Consider the following 18,298-nt stretch of genomic DNA (forward strand, 5'->3'; position numbering starts at 1 on the left):
GGGGAGGCCTGCCATGCGCCAGGAGCACGTCTCCGTCATGGAGCATGCTTTGTGGAACCGCTGAGTTCTGCCTGGATAAACGGATTTTAGAAGAATATATGTATTTTTTTCAAACCATGGAGTCACTTGACAAAGTAGTAATAAATCTGCCAGCATTTCTCCTTTGACCAAAGCTGAGCTGTAATTCGGGCTTCATTTCAATACCTAATGCCATTTTGGGGTGGGGAGAGACCTTCCCAGCTTTGGAATTAGATTTCTCTACAACGAGTATTATACTCTTAACCCTGTATCATTGCCTTAGAGGAGCAGCAGTATTTAAAATCTTCTGTAATGCAATAAGCCTGAGCTCCAGCTAAGCGCGTGCTGTGCCGGCATAATGCTGCGCTGGTGGCGGCTCTTGTTATGATATTGAACGTGAGGTAAACACAGGGCTTTCTTCAGGAGTAATTAATAATTTAATCTCTGTGAAGCAGAGGTGGCACTTCATTTATCCCAACCGTTCTTTGATTTTTCTCTCTGGCCCATTTCATCTGGCATCTCTGCCTTCCTCCCCTTCTCACCCATGCTGGTTGGCTTCATAATAAACTTTTTCAGCGAAGTCCAGCTTTTTTATTTTTCAGATAGCACTAAGCTTTTATTTTGTGTAAAAATAATCGTGTCTTACTGTAAAAGCAGTCTTACTGTTGAGCAGACCACTGGTGTGATGGGGAGCTACAGCCCCTGCAGTGGCTGCTGCAAAGCAGTACCCGCTTTGCTAAGCACAGCTCCTGGGCCAAACCATGGAGTATACATGTCATCCTGTCTGTGTGTGAAGCTGAAAAGAATCTGTAGGGGGACTGTTAGCTCAGAGGCTTGAACTGGTGATTGAGCACCTGGTGAAGGGCTGTGGCTGCCCAGGGAGCACAGGCAAATTGTTTGCAGCTGTGCTGCCCAAGCGACCTGAAGGGGTGGACTCAGCGGGGAGCCACCCTGGGCTCATACAAGGGCTGGCCACTGAAGGGAGAGCATTGCTTGGGGCTAGGCTGCTTCCTGAGGAGGAGTGCTGCGCAGCCAGAGAGCCCCTTCACCAGCTGGGTGAGTTTAATGTGGATTTTTAATTTTGTAACCAGTTTTTTCCACAATGAACTGCAGTCACAAAGCTTTGTTTTCTGTGAATTTGTATTTCACGCTTGAATTTCACTTCTGTATGTGTAATTTTGAAAACTTTCCTTGGTTCGGATATTTCTGATGTCTCCCTTGTGTGGATTTTCTGGTATCTGAGGTGCAAAGTTAATGGTATACCCTTTCCCTTAAGGAAACTGTCAGAGTTGTGCTCTTCACAGCCACTCAGCTTCAAACACTTTGTGTTACTGAAGTGAAATTAGATGATGGAGGTCAAGTATTAGTGAGAACAAACAGGAAGACATGCAGAATGAACTAATTAATTAGAATGTTCCAATGATTATAAAATAACTATAAAGAAATCTCATTCTGAAGTACTGGAAAACTGTATCTAGAAAGAAAATGGTTTCCTCCTTTCTGGCTGTATTTTGAGTAGGAGCAATCACAGATGTTCTCTCGTTGGAGGTAGTCCTTTCCCTGGATTTCCAGTGCCTCTCATTTGTCAGTGGAAGACAGGGTAGGTGAAAATCTCCTATGACAAGCACAGCTCTACTTCTTAGCCTTTTGATGTCCAACTTCTGCAGTGATAAGCTGGCTAGTGGTGGTGACTCCAAAATTGCCCCGGGGCCTTTTGTCTCTAATGCTCCAGGTGCAAGTCTGGTGAGGTGCAAAGGCTTTGTAGCAAAGACACGTGGGGGTCGAGGCCTGGAGCAGGTGGCATGCTGCCTGGCAGTCTGCTGCTGTCCTTTCACTTGGTCAGATCTGGAGTCATGTGGGCTGTTTCCATTAGCAGAATTTGTTGAAAGAGCTCATTTATTTTTGATGTACCTTTCTTATTTTAAAAGAATGCATGAAGTTCTATTTTATTAAGCATGGCAGGAGCTGAGCAGTAGGAAACAAGCTTTCTCTCCCTTACCTTTGCATTTTTAAGTCCTTCTTAACCAATCCAAAAAAGCTTCTAAGTGGCTGCTGGTGTTCATGCAGGACGTGTTCAGGTTTCCTTGTGCGTTCCGCCCATTACCCTGGTTTCTGCTGCCTCTTTCACAGGCATACAAGTTACATAAAGCAGTAGCTAACAAAAAAAATCTCCCCAGCTATACAGGATTTGTGTGAGTTTTTTTGCTTCTGTGGAGTGTTACTGCTGCCTACATCTATACCTAATAACTTGCAAAGAACGACCTAGCTCCCCAGAGTTAATAAACGTTTCTTATCTTAGGATAAACTTATTTATGTCCAATACGTATTTCACTATATTTGTTTCCAAAGCAATACAATGATAAAGGTCATTTAACACTATTTTTTTAGCATATCCTGTAATGTTTAGTCTTTAGTAACAAATCTATTTTCATTACAAAGTGCTGCTGACATCTTACAGGGTCTGAGCAGAGCTTTGCTCAGCCTTTTCCCAGACCGGTGTGAGGATGCTTGTGTGCACCCATGTGTGATGCACCGGGGCCTTGTTTCAGCTGTGGGGAAAGCGTGCCCCACGTGGGTATCACTGGAGGTGAGTACTGAGGCAACCGATGGCAGTGATTCAGAGTATCACCATGGAGGCAAGGTAGGGAGGTGTGACTCTGGATTATTTTTATCCCATAAGATGCAAGCAGTTTAGCAATTCTAGCAGGTTCCAATTTAAGAGCAACTGATGATTATTTTCAGTACACATTTTCAGGATATTTTCTTCCCCATGCTTAACTTGAGCAAAGAACTCTTTCAGCACTGCGAACTAAATTGGTTGTGGCACTGTCACGTTGACTTTAAGTATTGCTGTTTCCATTTCTGGTGGCTAGGACTCTTGTGCTTTTGTTCTACAATTAATATTTTGACAAAACCATGTAAGGGAAGGTACCGTAGGCATAAATATTTAATACCTTCCTCTCCAAGTTTCTTTATTGCTGAGCTTGGTGATAAGTTAGTACTTCAGACTGAAATGCAGATAAAACAGTAATGTGAGCAGTTTAAATCTGCATTTTTCCAATGCTCCTCTGGTCAAGACGACTGTGTTGCAGCAGGAGTACTGCTGTTTAAAATTGTTTACCTCTACACTTCAGCTGAACGCTCCTGTACGTGATAAATGAGGTAAATAAAGGTGCCTTTCGGGTCCCAATAACTGCACAAGAAACCTAATCATTCTCACTAACATAAAATAATTTAACAAATGGAACGGTGCCATAGCAGCCTAATAAGAAATTTCTGTGTGCTGCACCACATATGGCCAAAGCCTCTTCAGGCATAACTCAGGCTCTCCCCAGCTTTATGGTAGGCTTGTGTTTTATGTTTAACGTGGAATAAAACTTTGCACGTGGCATCCATAATACTCCCACATTTCATCTTTTCAGGATGTATTTAATTTTTGATCTGGGCATGAAGCATTATTATCTCTTCCCCCCCCCCCCATGATAACTGGCATCACTTCACCTTATGGGTAAGATGTGTTGGAGTTTGGGGATGAGGGGGAGAAGCAGACTTAAACCATTAGGTGTGGATTTTCGTCTCTTAAATGACATCGTAATGTCTCTAAAGTGAAACAGAACAATACCTTTAGAAGTAGATACTGAAACCCTGTCCTCTTCCCCCTGCTGCCTCCTTCCCCGACTCCCCCAGAAGAAAGCCATTTCTGAACAGATGAAGTTATTACTATTTAATAAGAGTAATTTTTGCACAACATGAATGGGCTTTTGCTAGCCGAGGCGGTGTCATTTGGCTTTGTTTGTATTTTTAACGTGATGTTGCTTAACTGAATACTGTTTGAGGTAAAGAGAAGTTAATCTCCTGCCTTGTTAGGGTGATCTGAGTTACCTCCTGCAGAGAAGTGTTCGCGTGTTAAGTGTGTGTCCTTGGAGATCTTGGTCTGGAATTCAACTACCTCTGCATCTCACTTAAGCAGGATAAACATTTTGTGTTCCTGCCTGGAGTACATGCTAGTAAAGCGCACCAAGCGGAGATCTAATAAAACTTCCAATTCTTCTCCAAAGTGCAGTTTAGTTGCAGGTTTTATGTATTTGTGTGAAGAGTCAACTTGTGCCCTAATCCTGCGCTTCCAAGCCTTTGTCTTGCAGATGCCAAGGTAGCAATGCAAATAAAAATAGAGCTGAGGAGAAATGCAATGTTATTAGAGCTTTGGGAGCTTGAAGAGACACTTATCCCAAAGTCTGCTGGTTAAAACAAACATAAGAACTCTCCGTGAGAGTGTCTCAATTCCAGCTGTTTCAATCCAACCGTTGCTTCAGATCTATGGGTACTGGCAGCTCCTTGGCCGTGTTATGTCTTTATTGCAGGTGAGGCTGGGTGCTGTGGGGGGCTTTGCGGAGCTGTGGCCACCACAGAGATGGGGCTGTCCTGGGCTGCCCTCAGCCTCTGAGCTGCAGGGGTACAGAATCACTGCTGTGCCTCCAAAGTGCAGGAGCTGTGTTTCATTAACATCAGCCTGAGTGTCATGGTGGAAGCACAGATGGTGCATTTTAAAAAAACAAACCAGGAAACACTTTAAAATAAATGAGAAGCAGTTATTCTCTCCTTTGGTGCCTATTGTAAGCAAGTGTTAATGCAATTGGGCAGAGGCTGTGTGGGGGCTAGTTATTCCTGTCTTTGGTGCAATGAGAATAAATGAAGACAAAGTGGGAATTCATCTGAATGCATCTACCCATCCCAAACACGAGTACCCCCCATGTGAGCTTTGCTAATGAGCGGCTCTGCCAGAGTGGGGCAGGGGCTGTAAGTCCTGACCATGAGCACTACCATGCTGCAGAAGGATGCCTCACTCCCCCAGCAGGTGGGCACTGCAGGCAAGACTTGGGAGAGCCATGTTAAGAATGTCCCGTCATTATGGTCCTGTCAGTCAGCATGGAGCTGATTGGGTGTTTTTCTGCTGAAGCCTGATTATAGGAGCATAGTTCCAGTGAATTTCTCATTTTAAAGTTATTTTTAAATATAGTTCATAGTGCGTTTGTTCCTGACATTTAGCTTTGTTTACAATAAATTAAAGCAAATGTCTACATTTAACTAAAACCAAAAAGGCCAAAACCTCACTACAAGATATTTTTCAAGCCACTGAAGTAATGCTTTTCAATAAGTGTTTACACGTGGATATCTTGCTCCTTGTCAGTGCACTCTCATCCTGCCTTCTGCATGTTCTCTCCAAGAAGTCCTGGACAGCCTAGTGAGGTGATGGGATTTCCCCCAGGCTGTAAACTGTTTCTCTTACTCCCATTAGTTTGTTTGGAAAGTTGAAAAGCTGGAGTAATCAAAAATAATCATCGGTGTCAAAACTATTATGAATTATTAAAAGAGGCACAGCAATGGGAGCTACAGATAATTTCTCATTCTGAAAATGAGCACGTCTTATGTTATTGCTGCAGTAATTACCTAAAAATACTTAATACTTAATTACTTCCAAGGTGTCAATCTTCATAACTGTTTATTAGAAAATTCTAATGCATGGAGCAGATGCTTCCATGAGCAAATCTAGTTGTGGTGAACTTGACATTCTGCTCTAAATATTATTCCATTTTGATCAACATTATTTCTCCACGCATATCTCGTTACAGCTGTTACAGATTGGGAAGGGAGGGTTTATCCAGCTGCAGTGGGAATTGCTTTGCTCACTCACGGCTTTCAATTTCCAACTGCTGGAGCAATTGAAAATGCAACCAGTTTATAATGAGGAAGAAGCTGGAACAGTTGATTCCTGACCCTGTGCTTGGCTTCTTAGTGTTATTTCAGCTGTACAAATGCCTGGTTGAGAACACAAAGGCTTCTCTTTCAGGGAGCAATCAGCTGTGCGTAGAGGGGTGATGCTGGGGAAGGGGCATGGGGCAGTGGGACGTGGATCAGCAGCGCTCTGTGCCTTTTTCAGAGTCCCCATGTGCTTGTTATTGCTGGTGTTGGCTGCCAGAAGCGCGCTTGGCATTCTGAGTGGGCAGCTTTAGTCTGGAGTGCTTGTGAGGTTATCCTGTGAGAATTGCAGTGGAAACTGTGAGTGAATTAGGACAGAATGTAGCCCAGGAGTGTAAAATCTATCTGCTGTCTTGTGCAGGAAACGTTTAAGAAGTCTGGAATGAATGAACGCAACAGAGAAGCAACTGGAAAGCAGTAGTCCCTAGTAGCAAGCTCTTCAATAACCTGGTTAATCCTGAATTCTATAAACCAGTGGCTTCAAACCCTGCTGTGCTTGTGCATTGCTGTTTTCTGTGATTTTTCTATCTTCTTTTGAGGAAAAATTGTGCTAGATCAGGTATTGCTAAGAAGCCCAGGGCCATCCCTTCTTCACTTCAGCAGCGGGAGCTTCGTGCCTTTGAAGCACAAGGGTTAAAGTTCCATCCTCCCACCGCTGCGGTTTCTTTGGACACCAAGGCAGTGTTGCAATGTACTCCATTAGACCTCGTGCTATCCTTCGTGCTTCATCAGTGACTGATGCACTAAATGTCCTTTACCCTCCTCTGTGCTGTCCCTCAAACATCCCCACAGCTGAGGCTGGGTTGCAGTTTTGCTGCACTGCCTGGCTCCATCCTGGCACATTCCGGGGCGGCAGTGCTGTGCAACCAGGGATGTCTGCCTGCCTGCTGCTGGGAGGCAGCAAGAAATTGCCTACAACCTAACGGTGATGTCTGCACTTATCATTTCTGATAGCTTGCCATTAATTCTGAGAGTAAACAGCGGGTGTCTGGAGGCATGAGGTTTGTTGGGAAACTTGTATTTTTTGTTTAATGCTGTGGATGTTTATCTGTATGGCCTTACTACATCTTCAGGCCTGTTGCACTGTATTACACGTCTGCTGCATTGTATTTAACAGGTATTCACTTAACCAAATGTTCTTTGCAAATCTTGCTATGGCAGGAGCCTTGCAAGAACAAAATCCTCAAGCGGTGTCAGCAAACTGAGCTGACTTTGTGCAAGTTTTGTGTTACCTATCCCTTGCATTTGTAGAAAATAACTAAACCAGCGCAGTTTTCATTCATTGAGGGGAAGTGAGTTCTTCTTAAATGTGTTCATAAGGTTGGAGCTGGGTCACCCTGAGAAACAAGGTGAAACCAGATGTAAAGAATCAGCTTGATTTCAGCAACAGTGGGTGGGCATGAGGAGTGCCACTGGCTTCCATGGGATGTGCTGCAGCAGTCACCATGCAGATGCTCAAGGTGTGGGTAAATGCACAAGTACTGAGGTACTGGGAATTCATTTTCTGTTTTTTTTTTCTAAGCAAAAATCACATTTCTGTGGATTACCTGTGACATCTAAAGGGAAGATATCACAGAAGAGAAAGCTTATGTATGACTGTAAAGCAAATGTCATCCTCAGACCGATGCAAGACCACACATCTGTGCAGGCTGCAATATAAACAGTCTTGCTTTCTGATGAATTCTGCCACGAGGAACCCAAACCTTTGGGCTTTTATCCCAAATGAAAACTACAGCCAGTAGCAAGCAGGCGCTCCCAACACAGGGCTGCTTACTGATGGGCAGCCTTCCTGCTCTTGAGGTTTTTCTTTTTTTCCTGTGTGCAATGCACTTTGGATGCAAAATCCTCACCCTTTAGTAATTTCTATGGATACCTATTTCTATGGTACAAATGAGGATAAGAGTAGTCACCAGCACTGATGTCCATGAGATGGGTAAGCCCTATGCAGGAGTTGGTCTGAGGCTCTCTCTGGCTGTTGGCTCCATACTTTGTTCCTCCCCTTAAAGGCTTTGGTGACTGAATCAGGCTTTAAGATTGGGGTCACAATTACTTTTATGAATCACTTGTGGATTTTTCAGCCATTCTCAGTTTAACAATACTGATCATAATTGCTATTTAGAGTAGTCTAGACACGATGAAAAATACTTTAAGCCATCCTCCTCCTTCCTCCACTCAAATTGTTCCTTTTCATTCTGAAAAAGATTCAAAATTGAGATGTTTTAAAAGAAAAAAAAAAATCCTGTTCTAACAGGTACCTGAATTACCTCCTAGCATCCTGTTCTGTACCAGAAAGATCTGACTTAGTGTTTGTTTGAATTTGGAAAATATTAAAAGAAGGAGGAAAACAAACTCAAAGTAAGGGGATACTGAGGAGCCTACAGCTCAGTTGCAGCTTTATGAAAATGAAGTAAAGCAAGTGCATTGGGATGGTTTGTTGTATCTTGGGAAAAGGGGAGCTACCGTGAGCAGATCACGTATTCTGCAGCAGACCCGGTTTATTTTCTTTTACCCTGCATAATGAATATGCTTCAGAAAAGAATGCAAATGTTTTTTCTTATTTCCTGTCTCTAAAATTGGGACAGGGAGTTTGCTTAAAAGATAACAAAAGGATTAAAATGGGATGCAAAGCGTGCAATTACCTGCGATAAGCAATGCTTTATGTTTTGGTTTGTGGGTTATAAGTCTGTCACTGAAGTGTTCTTCACCTCCTGTAATATTTTGTGAGACTGCATTGCTTTTCAATTATACAGCTCAGAGAAAAGTTTCCACTGACAAAAGCAGTGAAAGTGCATTGCTTTTAGTATTGGTTTTTGTTGTTGTTGCTGCTTTCTTTTATAGGTCTCAAGTGCCTCTTCAAATACAAGTCCAAATGACAGGAGTCCAGGAGTTTGGAAGTTATTAGAGAGGTATGGATATATGCAGCTAATGAAATATGCTTGCTTACAATATATCAAGACACGCAGAACACCAAGGAAAGCTCAGCAATTTCAATATTTAATACAAGCTGAAGTATTATATGTATTTTTTGCAAATGCAGCACATGCTAATCTATCACTGAGCGTTCGTCTCGCAGATTCAATTTCCACTCATAATTTTTCATTTCTTAGTTTCTCTTTCACATCAGCACAGCTGTGTGTTCTGATCGGCGCTGGTGAGATCTGTTGTGATGTGGCACGGGGTGAAGCCAGGTGATGGACTGTGGCCAGGCAGCGGGCAGTTCAGGGGCCTTCCAGAGCAAGCTTGCATTTTAACTGTTGGTTCTGCTTTAAATCCATCTTTCTCAAGTTTTCACCCCAAACTTACCACCAGTGGTACTGAAGATGGTCCTTCAGCTCTCACTAGTGTGCCTTGAGCCATGTTGCAGCTCAGACAGGGCGAGCAGTTTCTGCTGTAGTTGGCCCCAAACACTGATAGCATGTGAATAGATTCAATTGCAGCCCTGCTATGTGGTGAGGGTGGTGTGATGCTGGTGAAGACCCAGCTGCTTTTCTCCCTGGCAGCAGCACGTCTCATCACACGAGGCTTTCTGAGGCTGTGAGGGCTCCTATCTGGTAATCAACAAGCTTGTAATTTTGAAGGCAGAATGAGAAATAATTGTTTTATTTGAAACGTAGTACTGAGTCTGCCACTTGACATGCGGCAGCTTGTTCTGGAGTGGTTCTTGTCAAATTGTTCAAAAAAAACAAACAAGAAAAGAGAAAGCTTTCCATCTCTGAATGCTTCCTTGCTGTGCAGTGTGTCCGTAAAGCAGTGTGTATTTCATGCAGCACTCCCCACCAGGCCACCTCCCTCAGTGCAGGGTGTTGGAGCAGCTGTGCAGGGGGTGGTTGTTGGTTTCTCCTGGCCTGCCTGCAGCATGGCCAGTCCCCCTCCAGGGCTGGGTGTCTGTGCTAACACGGCCGTGCTGTGCTTTTCATCCTTAGTGCTTGGATTCATAAAATCTGGTGTTCACCTACAAGTGTTCTCTTGAGGGCGTCCTTTGCCTTTTATGGCTAAACACCACCACAGCAGTGTTCTGTACAGCTACGGAGACTACTTAGAGTGGTGTATATTTATTGCATGGCTATTGTGAAAGCCATCTTGCTTCTGAGCCACTTTTTTCCAGCACAGTGCCAGCTTTGGCTCGTAGGGCATTTCACCCCTGCGATGGTTTGAGGTCATGCATTGATACTGAAGGAAGGGTTGTATCTCAAGTCAAGAAATAAAGGTATGTGTAGTGCTTTCCTATATCTGATGGGGCTTGGCCTTTGCAGCACAGGCTGTGATGCTTGATGCAGAGCACAAACAGAGCTTGTGGCTGCCGCTGGGTGAATGTTCCTGCTTATTGCCAAGCCCTGCAGCCAGTCCTGGGGTGCCTTCCTGTGACTCCCACCCTGCACAGGTTCGGAGGTGAGCTCTGGTCAGAGAAATGGAGCTTGTTGTGTGGCTGGCGTGGGAAATGCCTGAGCTGTGAGTTGTCACAGGATGAAGGATCACTTGATGCCTGCCTTGCTCTCACGTATGTTTTTCTGGGCATTCACTGCTGGTAATAGTTGGAAGCAGAGCAGTGGGGTAGTTAAATCCTTGGGTTGATCCAGCGCAGCATTCCTGTGTTCATAAATAATTGGCATGCTAAACACTGCTGCTGTTAATTGCACTGGTGCTTGCAACTATTAATTCTAATTACTATTCATTATTTCCATAGCGTGTCAAATGTGCTAGAAACAATATCTGTTGGTACTAAGGATTAAGATATGGTTACAATAAGAGATAACTACTGTTTTTGTCTCTTCCGTGCAGTGGTGGAGCATATGTGCGTGGGGACGTTTGCCTGTGTGACGTGATGCAAAGGTTGCTGGATTTTGGGGTCAGTCCTCAAGATAAGTTGCTTTATTTTGTGGCTGGTGGAGCTTTGCTGTTTTACTCCCAGGTTGAACACGGCCCCCTGGTTTTGTGTGCCCACCCTCAGTACTGCTGTTAGCAGGGTTGGTGACCAGTCAACTTTGCTCCCTGGAGATGCTGGTGGGAGGAGGACCTTCCCATCTGCTGCCTCAGTAGATCTGTTCTTGTTCCCTTCTTGTGCTCCTCCAGCAACCGATGGCACAGGTGCCAGCTTCTATTTAGAATTCCCTACTGGGATGGTTGGTAAATGTTACCTGCTACAGCTGCACTTGGCCCACCTTGCTTGTAACTGAGTACTGGGAGGGTGAGATCAGCCACTGAGGCAGATGCAGTTCTTGGGCAGCTCATTGCAGCTGATAATTTTAAGACCTTTATTGCAGACAATCGATATGCAGAATTGTAGTCCTCGTGTAGATGTTTTATTTCGGTTTTTGCTTCCTCTGGCAGTCTCATCTGAATTACTATACAGCTGAATAGCTGCTGACTGCAGCCACATAGGCGTTGGTTGCGATGTAACGCTTGGCCTCTGGGCAGACCTGCAGCAATTTTTAAACACGAGAATGGAGATGGGATGCTGACGCACAGTCACAACTCTCACTTACAGGGAATCTCTGCTTTCAGCAGAATTAAAAGGGCAGATGGGGTATGAGCATCTTCCAAATCCAGTCTCGCTGAAAAGGGAATTAGCAAGATCATTAAACTGCCTCATTATTACCATGGTAATTACAAGATTAACACACTTCACTTCAGGATCTCTAATTTGTTTTGTAATATAAGCAAGATGGGGAGATGATTTGGCTATATTTGAAGTCTTGGGACAGATAGTGTCTGAGGAATAGGTAGGGGGTTAGCTGCACAGAATGATGCATATCAAGTAGATATCAAACAGCTACATATGCTAATATGTGATGTATATGTGAGCTGCAAAGATCATTTATTCCGGAGAGCGGGAAGTAGATGCTAGGTTTGATCAGATTATCAAAGGTACCTGAGGATCTGTCAAGCACAGCTCTTCCATGTTCTTCTGAAACCTGAACATGAAAAGACAAGGCAGAAATGGGTCTGACGTTACTAATGATGACAAGATCTGCAGATCCTTCCCTGGCACTCCTTGCTGATTTTTCCCTTAAGGAGCCCTGGTGGGCGTCCTCTGCTGCTGAAGGTGCGGGCCAGGTGCTGCCTGGTCCTTTTGCTTGTGGGTCCTTAGCAGCAGGGCACCATTACAAACTTGAATTGGTCACAAGAGGATGTAACACCAGTGTGTTGGTTTTGGGGCAGAGAGAGACTGCAGCTGGTGAGCACAAGTGGTGTGGGAAACATTGAGGAAAACTGCTGCACAGCGGATGAAAATTACAATGTCCTCTCCTCCAGGAAACTGCTTATTTCTACACAGCTGCTGGATTTTCTACCTCCAGAGTTATAAACCAGCATCTTGACTTGAATCCCTATTTTTCTTCTCTTGCTGTTATTTATTGCTGTGACTTACTGTTTGGTATCCATTTATGCACAGTTTCATACAAGAGCTCTGTTATTTTAGTTTGGTTAGAAGAGAGTTTTTAGGTGCTTGTTTAAAGCTTGCTCTGACTGTGTTGAGATCTGCCCAGTGGCAGATAAATCAGGCCCACGCCGCACAAGGCTGGGACAGAAACACTGTTCCTTCAGCTTGGGCTGGTGATGCCAGCAAGAGCCCCAGCAGCAGCAGGCTCCAAGCAGCACCCTTGCTCCAGCCCAGGGGCTGTGGCCTTTCCATATCTAACATTTGAGCAGCAGATGGAGCAAAGGACCAGAAAAATGCTTGCTGGATCACTGTGCTCCAAGGAGGGAAGGAGCCTGCTGCAGCAGTGGTTTTGCCGTTTAGCATCATAGCCTGGAAAGGACCGTGTGTCTTAGCTGTGGTCATCTTGGTGTGCTTCCCCTCACCATGCGAAGAGCCCACTGAGCTCGCCTCTCTTCATCCAGCAGTCACAACAGAAGAAAATGAGCCCAAATGGGCACCAGGTGCTCATCTCCTGCACTGCCAACAGCATCTGGATGGGACAGTACAAGCGGGAGGGCTGTCTGAAGGGTGATAGGCAGTCATTGCTTCCGCTCTGATTGTAACAAAACAAATTGTTGCTGGGAGCAACGCTGGCTTCTGCTTCCCAAGTTCCAGCATGTGGAGCTGAGTGATTATGAAGAGCTAACAATTCCTGTTAAGAAGCGATCATATCTCAGAAAGGCTGGGAAATGTAAACTTTCAGGATTTAGAAAACGTAGTGGAAAGATCTCAAGAAATATCTGTTGCTTTTTGTTTCTCTTTTCTTATTTATTAAAAAAAAAAAACAAACACCAGAAGCTAGTGATTTTGGGTCCTGGCACATGACTTTTAAAGGCTTCCATCTGGCAAGGTGCAATGGAGTTGTTAGCAAAGCATTGGAATGGGTTAGGGAAGGAGTCAGAGAGCAGGAGGGTTTTATTTATTTTAATAATTTCGCCAAAGGTGAGTGGGGACCATCTCTGCTGTAGCTCCTTCTGTGTGAAGGCCGGAGCTCAGGCAGGACTGATGCCGTGACTTTTCTTCCAGCTGAAGTGCCGCCTTCTTTGAAGCAACTTCTCTGCACCAAGAGCTTCTGCAGAAGGAAAAAAAAATTACCGCTTTGACTTTCAGATATGTTCCTAATATGATTCACATAATTCAAACTTAAACTTTCTCTCAAAGCAAGAGGGAACAATTGCTGGTGTGCTGAAGGGCCAATCTGCCCTTTTGTTTTATATGCACGCGCTATCTCATTAGATAACTAAGCAGCACAACATTTAATGATTTATTTAGGATAATGAGTGTGAAATGTGAAATTTCTGTGAGCCTCCACAAAGTACCGCCTGTCAAGTGTATTAAAAAACATTCGCTACCTACTCTGAAACAACTGCAAAGCTATATATTTTAAAATTATCTCCTAAGCAGTGACTACTTTTGTGAGTTATTGGTTCATATCACATTTACTGTGTTATCACAATAAGTCATTTTTTCCTGAGCACCTAGATGTTTCTCTTGTAGACCCAATTGCAATTCTCTTTCAACCCATTTATATTCCTATTAAGTTTGGCTGAAAGGTGTCACATTTTTCGCTCTGCCTGGATTCAGTGCTGACAGTTATACCAATGAACTGAAGCAGCTATTCCGTCTGCAGTCAAACACCCATGATATCATTCCCTGCTAGTCAGTAAATTAAAAATGCTAAAATCTCCGCTCTTCTTTGGCCTGCTGCCTGTGCTTTGGAGGTGTTTATTGCCGTCTCCTACATGAAGATTGCATGGTGCTTTGCATTTGATAATTTTCCCAATACATTGGAACGGTGAGTAATTGTCTCCTTAATGCTGCAGGTGTTGCAGAAACCAGACTTGAATAGAAACGTGGGTACAGACGGGCTTTCTAGTCCTTGTCTTCTCAGAAAGCTGCTATTGCACGTTTGTGTCAGTGCCAAGTCTTTGTCTCCAGGATCTGATATGCTGATTAAAAGGCCTGCCTAACCCCTGCTCCATGCATCTCCTAATGCTCATCTCTTGTGCACGATACTTTTCTCTTAAATCTTATGCTGAATTGTATGACAATTAAGCAGCCCTTAAACTTTTCATGGCCATTTTAATCATGTCACGGCTCTCATTTATGGGTTACATTTGATCTGGACGTTAAATGATCAAGTTAATCATGAAAAGGGGAAAAGTTCTCAGCATTCGTTCTTTTGTCAGATCTTCTGCTTTGCCAGTGACTTCATCCATTTTAATGTGGCCAATTTGCTTGTTGAGTGCCATCAAGTGCTGTCAGACCAACGCAGTCCTCTAATCATTCATAAGATTCTGTGAATTTAGCCCTTCTCTTCTTCATGAGTTCTAACCTTTTTGCAAATCATTTATTAGTTGATGAGATTATTTGTGGAAATGTATTTAAGGCTGTGGGCTGATGAATAAAGCAGGTCCTTGGTCTATTCATAACATGCTAGGACTGATAGTGCAGTCCTGCTTAGCAGCCTGCTGGGCTGCTCCGCCTGCTAACACGGGATTTGCTTCTCAGCAAGACTGGAATTTAAAAAAAATGTATTTTTCTAAAAGGTAAATTTTAGTGACTGAATGCCACCACACTTGTGAACCTGCTGTTCTTCTGTGGCAGCTGCCTGTTGCTGTAGTTGTAATGGCTGCACTTCCATCATACCCCTCCTTGCCTTGCCCCAGCCACTGGGCAGCTCTCCCCATGGTGAGATGGGGTGTGGGGACTGTACTCACTGGCATGGTGGCATGGCAGCACCCTGGTCCTGGAGGAGGAGCTGCATCTGTGCATCTCTATTTGCGGTTTTCTGCTTAGCAATAACAGGTGCTAATGAGATATGGAGACTCTGATCTGTGCATAATGTTGCCTTGTTTCCATTTAAATGTGTCTGAAGAACAACCATTCCCCAGGCATCTATTTGTATACAAATCTGCTTGTGAAAATCTTTGCAGGATGCAGGTAAAACAGGGAGATAAGGAAGTCAGAGCCAGCAGAATCAAACAGGGAGTGTATTTTAGACTCTTGCCCTCTGTGTGACCATCTCTCCATTGCATTCTGTGGGAAGAGGAGGGAAAGAAGCTTCTGCCCAGCTGGAGTTAAGCTCTGGTGAGATGTGGGACTTGTTCACAGGTTGCTGTGAAGAAACCCTGCTCAGGAAGCAACCTTTTATTTTTCTCTGCAGAAAGCTGGGTGTTGCACCAGGCTGGCTTTGGGTAGGTTGCTGGAAGAGGGAGAGACCCAGGGGAGTGGATGGGGGCTCAGTGAATGTGAAGCTGGTGAGAGTTAAATTCCAGTTCCTGGCTGTGGCACCAAACTCCTGTTATCGATTTGCCCATGGATTGTAAGTTTGTACCGGCATCTGCCAGAAGAAGAGCTATTCCTGCCCACGCACTGCTTTGAAAAGGATATAGCCCCGAAGAGTAAATATGACACAGCTGAAGGACAATGATCCCTCAGCCTTCCTGGTGGGCAGATTTCATTAACTTTTCAAAACACATCATGGATACTCTTGTCTGAAGCTACTGATCATATTCAGAGAGATCTTGTACGGGTCAGAAAATACCAAATGGAGCCATTGTTATAGGAGGTGTGGACAAATCCTGGGGGAAGGATGAGTGGGGCTGTCATTTAGTTTGTATTCCAGGTCAGCTGGAACTTGGACGCCTCTGGACTGAGGCATTTTGGAATGAGAGTTTTAGGGAAATGGTTATGTTTTCCTTTCTTTAAGCCCATCACACAAACCGTGCTGGGACCGGCTCTCTATCAGCATGGGCTGATGAAGCCTTTTGGAAGCTCAGCAGTTCACTCCTCTGGCAGTTCAGACAAGGACACCAGAGAGCAAAATCTGCTTAAGGATGTCCTCAGCCCACGTGTGGGCACTTGAGTATTATTCCTGCCATGTCATTGCATGCACTGGGTTGATTACTTCAGAGGTCTGGGTGCAGTAATAAAAATGTGCAGCACTTAATTCTGCTACTTGGCACATTTTCTTTAAAGAAGACTAAGTTAATTTCTCAGTGTCACTGGGGGCCCTAAATTATATGGCAAGTGTCAGAAATAATTAAGAGAAATGATGCTGAACACCACAACCTCAGAAATAGATGTTATTTGCAAATAACATTCAGCTAAATCCATGAGAATTTGCTGAAGTAGATGAGCTGTCGTTTCTGTTCTTAGCAGCTCTCGGTATTCCCTGGCCTTTGGTGCAGTGTGGAATCAAGAGCAATTTCCTTCTGAAGGGGCCAGCAGGAATCTCCAGAATTTTATTTCTTCTCTTCCAGTTGATAGCTGCCAAATTGTTTTGAAGATGTGCTGCAGGCTCAGCATACTGGGATGCCCTGTAAGAGAAGGCTGCCATGTGGGATTGGGTTTTGGCAAGCTTTGGGTTGGAGTCTCTCTTCCCTTTTTCCCCTGTTGGGGTTCTTCTTTCTCCTGTGTCCTCCTGGTGCTTGCGGAGATCTTGCTGGGCCTTCCTTGCCCTACCTCCAGCTCACCGACCCCAGCAGAGGCAGCGGTCCTCCCTGCTCTCCTCTGGTATTCTCAGTTGGCTGCAGCACTTGCAGTCTTCCTGCAGATGAAATGACAGTGAGCTGTTACACAGCAGTGCTGGATTTTGGCAGAGAAGGTATAGCCCTGAGCGCAGAGACCTGTGGCTCTTAGTAACTTTGCACACAGCATAAAGCAGAGCATCTGCTGCTGCCTGGGAAATCGCTCTGTGTGATGGAAGGTCATTCTTTAATCCCTGGGAAAAAATCACCCCTGTAGAAATCACAGACGACATGAAAGGAACGTGAGGTGTCAAGGCAGAGTGATGAAAGCGAAGCAGAAAGGTGGGGTGAGGACTACCCGGCCGTGGTCCCTCTGGGTGTGTGTGTGTGCCAGTTAAGCACTGTGAGTTCTTCTACCCTGAATCAGAGGCACTGGGCCCTGCAGACAGGAATACGTGACTTGCTGTTGCTGGGCAGCTTGTGCTGCAGAAGGTGAGGAGCAGCGCAGAAATAATTAGCCAGTACTGACAGGCAGCCTCATCTCCCTGCCCGAGCCCAGGGTGCCAGCAGCGGAACTTCTCAGCAGCGTGTGATGATGCAACTGGAAGGGCAGAGATGCAGCTGGGCTACGAGGACATTCTCAGCTGGACACTGCTGCATCTGAGAGCTGCCCCCAGCTGGCTTATGGTGCTTTAATTGTGGTTGTCCGTGTAGCACTTATTTGCTGAGGAGCTGGAGAGCTGTCTTTGTTTGTGGCACTGGTGATCACTGGATGATAACAGGATGGATGTGCAGAACAGTAAAGGGAAACCTGGATTTCGTTTAGGATTCCCCACAAAGTAGAGTTTAGCTTCTGGGTTTAAAAAGGAATCCAAAAATCTTGTCCCCGTTTCTCTTCCAATGTTTTAGGCCTTTGGAGATTAATCCAAAGCCTTCCCCTTAGGTTTCCACTGTATATTTGGTGTGAAATGGATGGGTTGTATAATATCAGTAGGAAATCAGGGCTATTTGATTTCACAATTCAGAATCTTTCTGTTGAATGGCTGAACATTCCACATTGATGGACATTTAAGAAGTGGGCATTTAAACTGGATATTAAGGTGTTAAGAGGTATCGAAACAGCTTGGAGTTGTTGCTCTTTGGCAGAGTGGCTGTGAATCATTTAAACTCTGAGGTTTTTTTTTATTTGATGTATTTTTTCTGATGGATCACAGAGGGCTTTTAAACAAGGGCATAGTAATGCTAGGAACAAACTAATTTTCCACGGTCTCTTGTTGAAGCTTCTCAGAGCTGCTGAGGGGTGCTGTATTTACACTGCCCAAATACACATTCAGCAGGGAGAGGGAAATGAAAAGGATTTATTGTATGGTAGTTTATCAAAGGTCAAGTATATAAAACAAATTCCCTTTTATTTCATGTAGAAAGAAATAATCTGGGTAGTAGTCTGAACTTTGTTGTTCTGAAAGACGCTTTTTCTTCATGTAAAAGAAATAAAAATGTCAACTGGCAGCAGGCAAAGAGTTTTTTTTCTAGAAAAAATATGTGCATCAGCCTAGTATCTAAACAAGTTGGATTGTTAACTTTGTAGAGCTTTTCTTTAATATAATCTTATTTACCTCCATCTTGTTCCGCG

At 44.3% G+C, this 18,298-nt stretch overlaps 1 long non-coding RNA gene across 1 annotated transcript; it reads left to right on the top strand.

The window, feature by feature from the left end:
- Window positions 988–12,913, top strand: LOC110403287. Its single transcript, XR_002441606.1, has 4 exons — window positions 988–1,074; window positions 8,614–8,681; window positions 10,029–10,164; window positions 10,555–12,913. It is a non-coding gene; the product is annotated as an uncharacterized LOC110403287 (long non-coding RNA).

The sequence above is a fragment of the Numida meleagris genome, chromosome 8 (assembly GCF_002078875.1).
Source record: "Numida meleagris isolate 19003 breed g44 Domestic line chromosome 8, NumMel1.0, whole genome shotgun sequence".
In the NCBI taxonomy this organism is placed as follows: domain Eukaryota; kingdom Metazoa; phylum Chordata; class Aves; order Galliformes; family Numididae; genus Numida; species Numida meleagris.